The sequence below is a fragment of the Apium graveolens genome, chromosome 9, assembly GCF_009905375.1.
Source record: "Apium graveolens cultivar Ventura chromosome 9, ASM990537v1, whole genome shotgun sequence".
NCBI classification, from domain to species: domain Eukaryota; kingdom Viridiplantae; phylum Streptophyta; class Magnoliopsida; order Apiales; family Apiaceae; genus Apium; species Apium graveolens.
In genome coordinates this window covers 191,680,931-191,690,535 of record NC_133655.1, presented here as the reverse complement: position 1 = coordinate 191,690,535, position 9,605 = coordinate 191,680,931, and the positions used below count along the sequence as shown (strand labels likewise).

General features: G+C 34.2%; 1 long non-coding RNA gene across 2 annotated transcripts; it reads right to left on the bottom strand.

Moving 5' to 3' along the window:
• Window positions 1–5,336: 5,336 nt before the first annotated feature.
• Window positions 5,337–9,221, bottom strand: LOC141686790 (uncharacterized). 2 transcript variants are annotated; one of them, XR_012560807.1, is made up of 5 exons: window positions 8,681–9,221; window positions 6,831–8,575; window positions 6,721–6,754; window positions 6,507–6,654; window positions 5,337–5,721 (listed from the first exon to the last, which is right to left on the bottom strand). It is a non-coding gene; the product is annotated as an uncharacterized LOC141686790 (long non-coding RNA). The 2 variants fall into 2 exon arrangements; XR_012560806.1 differs by having other exon boundaries at window positions 6,507–6,638.
• Window positions 9,222–9,605: the final 384 nt, after the last annotated feature.

The window sequence follows — 9,605 nt, the reverse complement described above, 5'->3', positions numbered from 1 at the left end:
CTACCTGGACTCCCATCTGACACTTTGCAAAAGGGCCTACGGAAGAGTGTGGCCCAATCACCCCCAGCCCAGGTCAGCCTCACAAACTCGTCCCTCCATTTGGGGTTGTTCTCAACTATGGAATTACTATCAAAGATATGAGGGATTTTGGGCCGTTGACGAATTAAAACCCAACCTGGTTGACTTATAGAGCTATTATAGAATTGGAAAACTTTCCTAAAGACAGCTACGGAAAGAGGAAAATTGTTTCTAAGACAAAGGACCATAAAACAGATAATGTTCCTCCAAGCGTTAGGAGGGAGTTGACAAGGGTTGATTTGTACATCGGCAAGTAAGCGAGGAATAAATTCATGGAATGGGAACCTAAGACCCGCGGTCAGGGCTCCTCGATAGATAAACAAAGTATCCCCCTCCCAATTACAAGTCCTATCCCCAGGGGCGGCTGGAGTGATCCTAAGGTGGGGTGGAAGTCTGTACTGGGTGTTCATGGACTCTATCCTACCATCTAACTCATGAAAGGTGTTACCATGGTTATACGAATCTAACTCAGATAGAGAGGGATATTCATCACCTCTCGAGTTAATCATATCAAGTAAGGAAGTATATGGAGATTGAATTTGAATATTTGTACCTCTCTTAGAGACATTCATCTTCTGTAAACGAGCCAAGTCACGATCCGCCATTGATATGCTTCGATTGAAGGCTTGAAACCCAGAAAAACCTGAGAAAGGTGGAGCTGCGGTGGCTGAGGTCGCCGGAAATCGCCTTCTCAAAGGGAGAACTCTAGAGAGATTTGTGAGAGAAAAAGAGAAATATGAAGTGAAGTGAGGATTCTCACTTCACACTACACTGATATAGGCGAAAAGCTCGGAATACGAGGCGTTTCTAGGCCCATTTAGCCAGGCCCAACCTAAAAGCCCATCTACCAGAAATATCAGGAATAATCTAGAAGCTCCTGTGGAAAATGAAGGGTCGAAAATTGACCAGAATTTTTAAATGGTTCGATCAGAGTCCTAATCGACAAAGAAGAAAATCCTAATCGATACTTCAATCTTTCAAGAGGGAAGAAACCTAATCAGAGTCCTGATCGACGCCAAACAGGATCCTGATTGATACCTCATTCGAACAGAAGGAAAGAAATCCCCTAAGTTCGATCAGAGTCCTGATCGACCCCAAAAAGGATCCTGATCGATATCTCATTCGAGCAAGAAGGAAGAAAACTACTAAGATCGATCAGAGTCTTGATCGACACAGAAGAGGATCCAGATCGATATTTCATTCGATCAGAACGGTAGAAAGCCACCTAGTTCGATCAGAATCCTGATCGAAATCGATCAGGAATTCTGGTCGATTATGCCCATGTTTCAGTCGACTAGAGTGTCACTTTGAAGGCCAGTTTGATCAGAGTCCTGATCGAAATCGATCAAGAATCCCGTCGAAGATCCTGATCGAAGATCCCGTCAACCAGAATGTTACTTCCTGAGCTAGTTCGATCAGGATCCTGATCGAAATCGATCAGGAATCCTGATCGATTTTTTATACATCCTGATCGATTTTAAGGCAGAAAATTAGGGAAAAATCCAGAAATTAAGGATAAATCCCAGAAAATTAGGGAAAATCCAGAAATTAAGGATAAATCCCAGAAAATTAGAAGAAAATCCAGAAATTAAGGATAAATCCCAGAAAATTAGGGAAAAATCCAGAAATTAGGGAAAAATCCCAAAAAATTAGGGAAAATCCAGAAATTAAGGATAAATCCCAGAAAATTAGGGAAAAACCCAGAAATTAAGGGAAAAATCCAGAAAATTAGGGAAAAATTCCTGGAAATTAAGATAATTCCTGAATTAAAGGAAAAATCGTTGTAAATGTGTAGGTCGCTCCACACTTTACGCAAAAACGAAACTCTGTAAGGGAATGAATAGACTTAACTTCTGCGAAACCCAATAAATGTTTCCCAAAAGTTGGGGGGCAAATGATAGGGATAAATAAATCCTGATTACATAATTAAATGTTACAGTTTGAGCTGCAAGACCCAATAAGAAGATGTATGACATTCAGACCAAAAAGGTCAACACATTGATCAGGCCTAATGGACCAGATCAGGCCTGATGGAACAAAGAAGGCCCAAAAGCCCTGATTATTTATTAATTTCATAATTAGTAAATAAAGGAGGAAAACAGCTATTAAAATAAGTCCTGGTGGGGATATAAATCCATGTAGATTGGCCTCAAGGGGACTTAAAAAGATAAGAAATCAGTTTCCTACTATCTAGGACTCCAAAGTCCATTCTAATTATGAGACTTACCCACCAAGTCCAATTCAAGGACTCCCACATCTATATAAGGGGCCTCACCCCACAAATCAGAACTATGTTTTTTGACTTGATCATTGGCAATCAGCAAGGTACGTAGGCATCTTGTTAAGGCAGATTGAGTCACGAAACACAAGAGCAGTCAAATCGAGCTTCGCAGCTCACGTTCCTTAGTATTAAATACAACAATTATATATATTAGTTTTTTATCCATAACATATATATATATATAACTCTAGAACCATTACAATATAAGGCAAATTCTATAATAGAACCTAGATACATCCCGATTGTGTATGCTTAGAAATATTTTCAAAAAATATAATGCATTAACACGATATTTTGCATGTGCAATTCTGCTATGGAACCCTAATTAATACTACATATTATGCAAATTTGTACACCTAAACTATACATAAATAGCACAATAATATTCCATAACAAAGTGAATTTAGTGAATTCTACTGTAGAATGTTATGTTCTACATCTGAACGTAAATAGCACATTAATACTACAGAATAAAGCAAATAATATCGTAGGACCCTAACCAATGCTATAAAAAAAGCAAATTCCGCTGCAGAACTATAAATTTTGAATAGACTCTCTAAATTCAATTGTTAAATTATCTCATAAATTCAATACAAACAAAGTTCAGCTAAAGAATACAAAACTACGAAATAATTCAAATTTTAACGCAAAATCTTAGATAACATACCTGAGATGTATCAGTTCTTAGAGTTCTTATGTTGAGGCTTTTATAATGAACATGATATATATACATATATACATATAAATCATATCACTAAAACCCCGTTAAAACTCTCCAAGAAAACTACAGAGAAAATAATAAATTCCTTCCATCGATCTGAAAAAAGAAGGAAGTCAAGAACAACATGTGTTTTTGTGGATCATCACTTTCGGCATTTCAGGTCACGACCTGCAACGTTTCCGGTCGCAATATTTCCGAGATCGGGGACAAACGAATCGGGTCGCAATTTGTAGCCACGTTCTCATTTCCTTGTATCATTGGTTTAAATAAATTGGGAAGAGTTTGACTTCAAATAAAAGAGTTTAGGAAGAAGTTGAGTGTAAGTAGTATAGATTAACTATTATTGAAAGATTGATACTTGTGTTTAATACCTGGATTAAATATCTAATAAATTATATATGTTTAATTTTTTTTAGAAGGTGCTAACGAACTTGTTACGAAGATGTTAACCAATCAATCAGATTATCATATTTTACACAAACCAATAACTCGAAACGATTAGATATGAACGTGACTTTTATGGTATATAAACATCTTTAGTAGTGAAATCTTTAGGGGAAAAGTAAGTACTTTATATTAAAATAGAGAAATAGTGCTCCAAAAGTAGAGTTCCACATGCCCCAACACTATTGAAATGAATAATGAGTTTTACAAATCTCCACAAGAAAGGCACAGAAACACACTGACATATATAATGCTGATGTAAAAGCATCAATTTTAAGGTTCTTACCTGATATAAGAAGGGCTATAAACGGAAATTGCACCTGCCTTTCAGTTAATCTAAATATATAGAATGAATATAAGAAGGTAAGATAAGAAGGAATTTATGTGCATGTGTATGCATATTTAATTACATATTACTTGTCTTGTTCACAAAATATAGCACATTAGTTTTAAGCCCACAATATGGGTTTCATATTTATGATAAAGGGTCACCATATTTATAAGCAGATTAAGTAGATAATGATTTGCGTAAGAACATGAGGAAATTAAAATTGCGAATGGGTTTAAAAGTTTTAAAAAGTGTGAGCAGGGGTTTTGGAAGATGGGTTAAGAAGGAAAGTGAAGATATAATTGTCACCATTTTTTGTGTATTTGGGAATCAGAAGGCGTTTTATACTTGTGCGCACATCCACTGTCCACATTGTTTTGGATATTTTGCAAATTTTACTTTATTTTACTATATTTCGCTTAATTTTTATTCACTTTAATAAATCTCTTTCCCTGCCCAAAGTAGTCCGGTAATTAAAATTTTTGTATCCGGATTGTTAGTTAATTCTGATGAGAGTTTGATTGTATTTTTATTTTGTCAATCTTTCTCGGTGAGTGTTTATTCATGTTTTAGTGTATGAGATCGTAGATTTGAAAAACATTCATAATAATGATCCAGTAAAGAGAGTTTGTATGATATCATTGTTATGATCAATTTTTGGACAAATTAAGTATATACGGTTGGCTACATCATATCTTTAGATTTTCTTTTCAAGAAAATTGTAAATTTCAACCATACGAGCGAGAGATGCGTCACAATGAAAAACTGTTCAACGGTGATGATGATGGTTATTTTGATTTGATTTTTATAGTGTGTTCGTTAATTATTTATTATTATTGTAGATGTTGTACGGCTTAGAATTAATAAATTGTTTTATTCTTAAACAAAAATCATCACAATAAAATTAAAGAATAAAAGATAGAAATGTACAAAAACTGGACCTGAACTGTGTTAGAAAATAGGGTGGAACCTCTCCGTCATTTTCAAAACGCGGCACCAAGCCCCGTCTTGGAGAGGTATTTTAGGTGTGACATTTTGGCTTTATTTTCAAATTTTGTTATTCAAGGCCTTTATTCTAAATTTTTGCATGAATAGTCTAAAAATGTGCCATCGTTTTTTATAAACTATTTTTCTATAATATGTCCATGTACATCCAACAAAAATTTACTTTAAAATTTTATTAAGATGATGTGTTCATGTACATACAATACAAAATTATTTGACAAATTTTAATTTAATTTTGACATATCATGCATCACACAAATTCTACTAATAAAAATGAAGCAAACTCATAGGAGCTAGTATTTATGGCTAAGAAAGTCCCTTTAAAAAAATTCTTTTAGGCCGTAGATTCAGGTTAATCTTATTTAAATTTTACAAAATTAATATAAAAAATGAGAGAATTCAATTAACTAAATAATTTGTACAATAAAAGTAATGAGATGTAGAGACATGAGTGGCTTATAACTTTATAAGTGCTCGCAACAAAACCCCAGACTCGGTATAATGAAGCATTGAATATCATAATGTACTTCAGGTCTTGCAAAGATTATATGCACAAGCCTCAAGTGAAAGGAAAGAATAGAATGATCCATCTGGGGGCATAAACCAAATTAAGAAACCCAACTGGAGCTACTTTAATACAAAATGCATAATATGCACTGCTTGAACAAAGAGTCTACAGTTAATAAAGTTTTACAACACGGGACACCCTTTCAAAGAAGACAGGGCACATTTTTGTGTTGAACATTATGATTTCCTTCATCCATTCAGGCGCAATGTTTTCGATGGTGCCCTGTGACAATACATGATATATCAACTCTTCATCTCCTTTTGAATTCTTAATCCATGTTAGAGTAAAAGAGTAACCTGTAATCAATGTTAAAATTATCACATGACAATTTAACAGGCCCCAGGAATGCAAAGCAAGCTCAAGTAAAGCATCCCAATTTAACATAAATAAGAGAAACTCAGTTACCTATGAGCAAGTAGTATCAAAGGTTAAATATTGAAGATGCAAGATCAAAGCAAAATTCAGATGCAATAACTACTTTAGGGGCATTCAGCTTTATGGAAGAAATAGATCACAAATTTTCAATAAATTTTATATTGCTTCACAACCATAAATTTTATACTAACTCTAAAAATCAATAATATTTACTAACCACATTGACTCAATGTAGTGAGAGATCAGAAGTATCTTGTACAAGAAGATAGGTTACAAAGGGCAAAATCAGTTAGATAGGTAGAAAGAAACTACAGAAACAGATTGGTGGAACTAAAGTCTCATTTTCTGATATTCACATCATTCAGCATAACAGAAATTACAAGTGCTAGTTCTGTTTATAGATTCAGCTGAACTATTTCTCAGTAAGAGACACAAATATTGTTACTACTAGACTAATATTCCTTTACTGCAGTTCCTAACAAAAAGTATCCAATATGAAGTCGCTGAAGTGTTGCCTATCACACTAAGATTAGATAGAAAAAGCAGTAAGAATATTAAGCACTGAAATTTAAATGTGTGAGTTCTAACCGAAAAACAACTATATACACAATATACACAACTTCAATTTCAACCGAAGGAAAACTAAACAGATCTCATCTAACCAGTTCTATAAAAGTAACGAACGTAATATCATATTTGCAATTACCACTTAATTGATGAACTGCAGAAAGACATGTTTCATCAGCTTTGGTATCAATGCTAACTTTCATGCCAACTAAGCACTCAACAAGCTCTTGAAACATGCAGATGGTAGTACCAGGGGCATTTTCATCATCACCTGAAGACATTCCTTTCTAGGAATTAGAAGTAAGACAGTAGATGTCATATAAGTAAGTTGATTTTGCGGAATTAAAATTTACCTGAAAGGCTAGTCTTTTGTTTACAGCATTTTGGCTGGGAAAACAAAGTAGCAGTCAGTAGTTAGTTCGTAAAGATAACTTGTTGACACTGTGAAAGATCAGTAATGTACCTGATCACTTCCTTGTAGATTTTCACTGAACCTGTTTCATTTGGATAATTGGTCAGAAGAATCTTCCAATGCAGATTGATCAAGAGCTCCAGAGGTATTGACTTTCCTTTTCTTTACAGCCAATTTATTCACTTGATCTGATCTAACCTGAGACCTGTCAGGTGAACTTGGCTTCTCATTTCTCTCATACCTAGAAATGCAACAAAGTCCCTCCCGTTGTAAACTTTGCAGCCTCTCTGTTTCTTGTAGAAGCTCCTTTTCTGTAATTTGGGGCCATCACATTATGACATGACACTAAATTAAGATATTCTTCAAATTTCAAATCTATGAACCAATGATTTATACTACTTTTGCATTTTACATTTTTTCAACAGTTCACATTATGTGAAGGTTTAAGTGTATAAGAGAAAAAACATTTTTTCAACAGTTCACATTATGTGAAGGTTTAACTGTATAAGAGAAAAACATTAACATACACTGATACACATATGACCTGAATATCTCAGCAAGCAGGATCAATTTCATAAATTAAGAAATTTAACATGTTTCTTACTGACTTTGGGACAACAAGATTCCAGACTCAAGATGAAATACATTTGTACCCCATCAAAAATTTATATTTTTACAAACTTATCCAAGTCTCTGATTACTAGTGAGGACAAGATAAACTTAATTTGTTTTCTTCTAAGGGATCTTTTACTACTCTATAGAACACAGGAAATTTACATGGGCAAAGATGTGGACATTTGACACTTCATTTTAGACCAGAAAAAACATGCACATTTTTCAAAATGTTACCAAGTCTTACATTTGGACACTTGTCCATGTTTAAACAAATTCCGGGTTCTAGTCAAGTCCAAAATGTTTAGTTGCCTGCCACGTACTGTCCTGTTTTAAGAAGTTACAGTTTTACCTGATATTTTACAAAGGCAGTACTAAAATGAAGTGTAAATAGAAATGAATGAAAGGTTCTTATTAGCCTTGGGACCAAAGAGTACTCTATGCAACTCACGCCAAAGGGTCTTAGATGTTAACCAGGTACATCATATCAACCATAGTTCTCAGCACTGCAATTTTGTTTGAAATCAACATTTTCTATTAAGTTGGTTTCAACTTTGGCTCCGAAGGCCTTAGAAAGGCGCAAGCATTGTGACTTTCCATCACTTGAGCAAAAGTATTGATAACTAAAATGGTGATTTATAAACTGATGAATTATTGATGAAAATACACGATGTATATCAAGGTGTTAACAGAAATAGGCCACATATATCACCGTATGTTTCAATTCTAAGACATCAAAAGTTCTTCTAGCACTTAGCTTCCCAATGTTTATCCATTTCTCTTTAATGCTTTCAACACATACATCAAGGGATTCATGCACATCGTTCGCCACAAGACTCTCTATCCTCCCATTAGAGATGAAGAAATTGGTTTTAAAATAAAAAAAAAATTATGAAGAAAAACTAGTATGTATTATAAATTAAAGAACCCGCCAAAACAAAAATAGAATTAAGAGACCAGTTTTCAATATTGCTGAATGAACAAGATTAGACATAGTAGTCCAAAAAGAAACAAAAACCAAAGTCCAAACAAATGTTGATACTATATTAGTGTCTCTTAATTAAATAAATTAATTGGTATCAAAAGATAATTTAGAATGGCCAATGGGTTCAATAGGAACTGCATTGTCATCGTCCACAGATGAATCCTTTAAAGTTGCTTGAAGACCGCCCCTAAGAGTGACCCTGTATACAAATACTTGTGTGAACTGTAGCAACCAAGATCTACCCACCAACAATTACTAGGAATATTATTCAAAATAACTTCATAAACATAAATGAAAAGTCTACCTTTCTTCATGCGCCATGCAGCCAATCTAGGACATTTTTCTTTCACATGCCCAGATTTTTTGCAAAACAAACAGGTATACCCAATTACCCATCTTTATGAATCTTTTCCTTCTTGGGGTGCGAAATTCCTACTGTGATTTCTTTCTCTTTAAATCTCTTTCGCTTATTCAACTTTGAGATAGTTGAAATACAAGCACTATCAGTCTTCTCACGCCTAAATTTATTTTCTTCTTGCACACAATGAGAACTAAGCTCATCAAGTCCATTTTATTTCAGTGTGTCATAAGTAACGATGAAATGACCATACAGCGCAGGAAAGGATATTGATGTATGTAGGATATGTATTACCAAGAAGTGAAGTGATTAAGGAGTACAAAAACAAGAAAGAAAATGATAGGCTTGGGTTTTCAGATGCAGAAGACCACTACCCCAAAGATTTTCCGAATACAAAAGGGAGTTGGAGACTTGGATAGCGACTCCTAAATGAAGAAAACTCCTAAATGAAGAAGAATCTCAATAGAATATTAATCAAAGTCTAAAATAATAGACTGTGAGGTTAACCCTAAATGTAGTCATTATAATAAGAAAACTACTTTTAATAAGTAGAGAAGGAGGTTACCTTGTCTCTACTAAGTTGCTAAAGATAATTCAGTAAGTTGATTATAAAATTATCTCATTATTAGTGAAATTGGCGAGGCAATCATTTTTTATAGTTGTATGGCGTAACTGCATAAGCAGTAATTAGTACTGGAAAACAGGATTTCATAGAGTGATGGATTAAGTTATTTCAATCAAATGCAGTCCCCTATAGTTAGGGCACACCAAAACAAAGAATCCAATATAGAATTACAAATCTAAATACAATTACTGTATTAGCATCATTTATTTCAGCAAATAGGCAAAATATTCAAACAGTCACGAGATT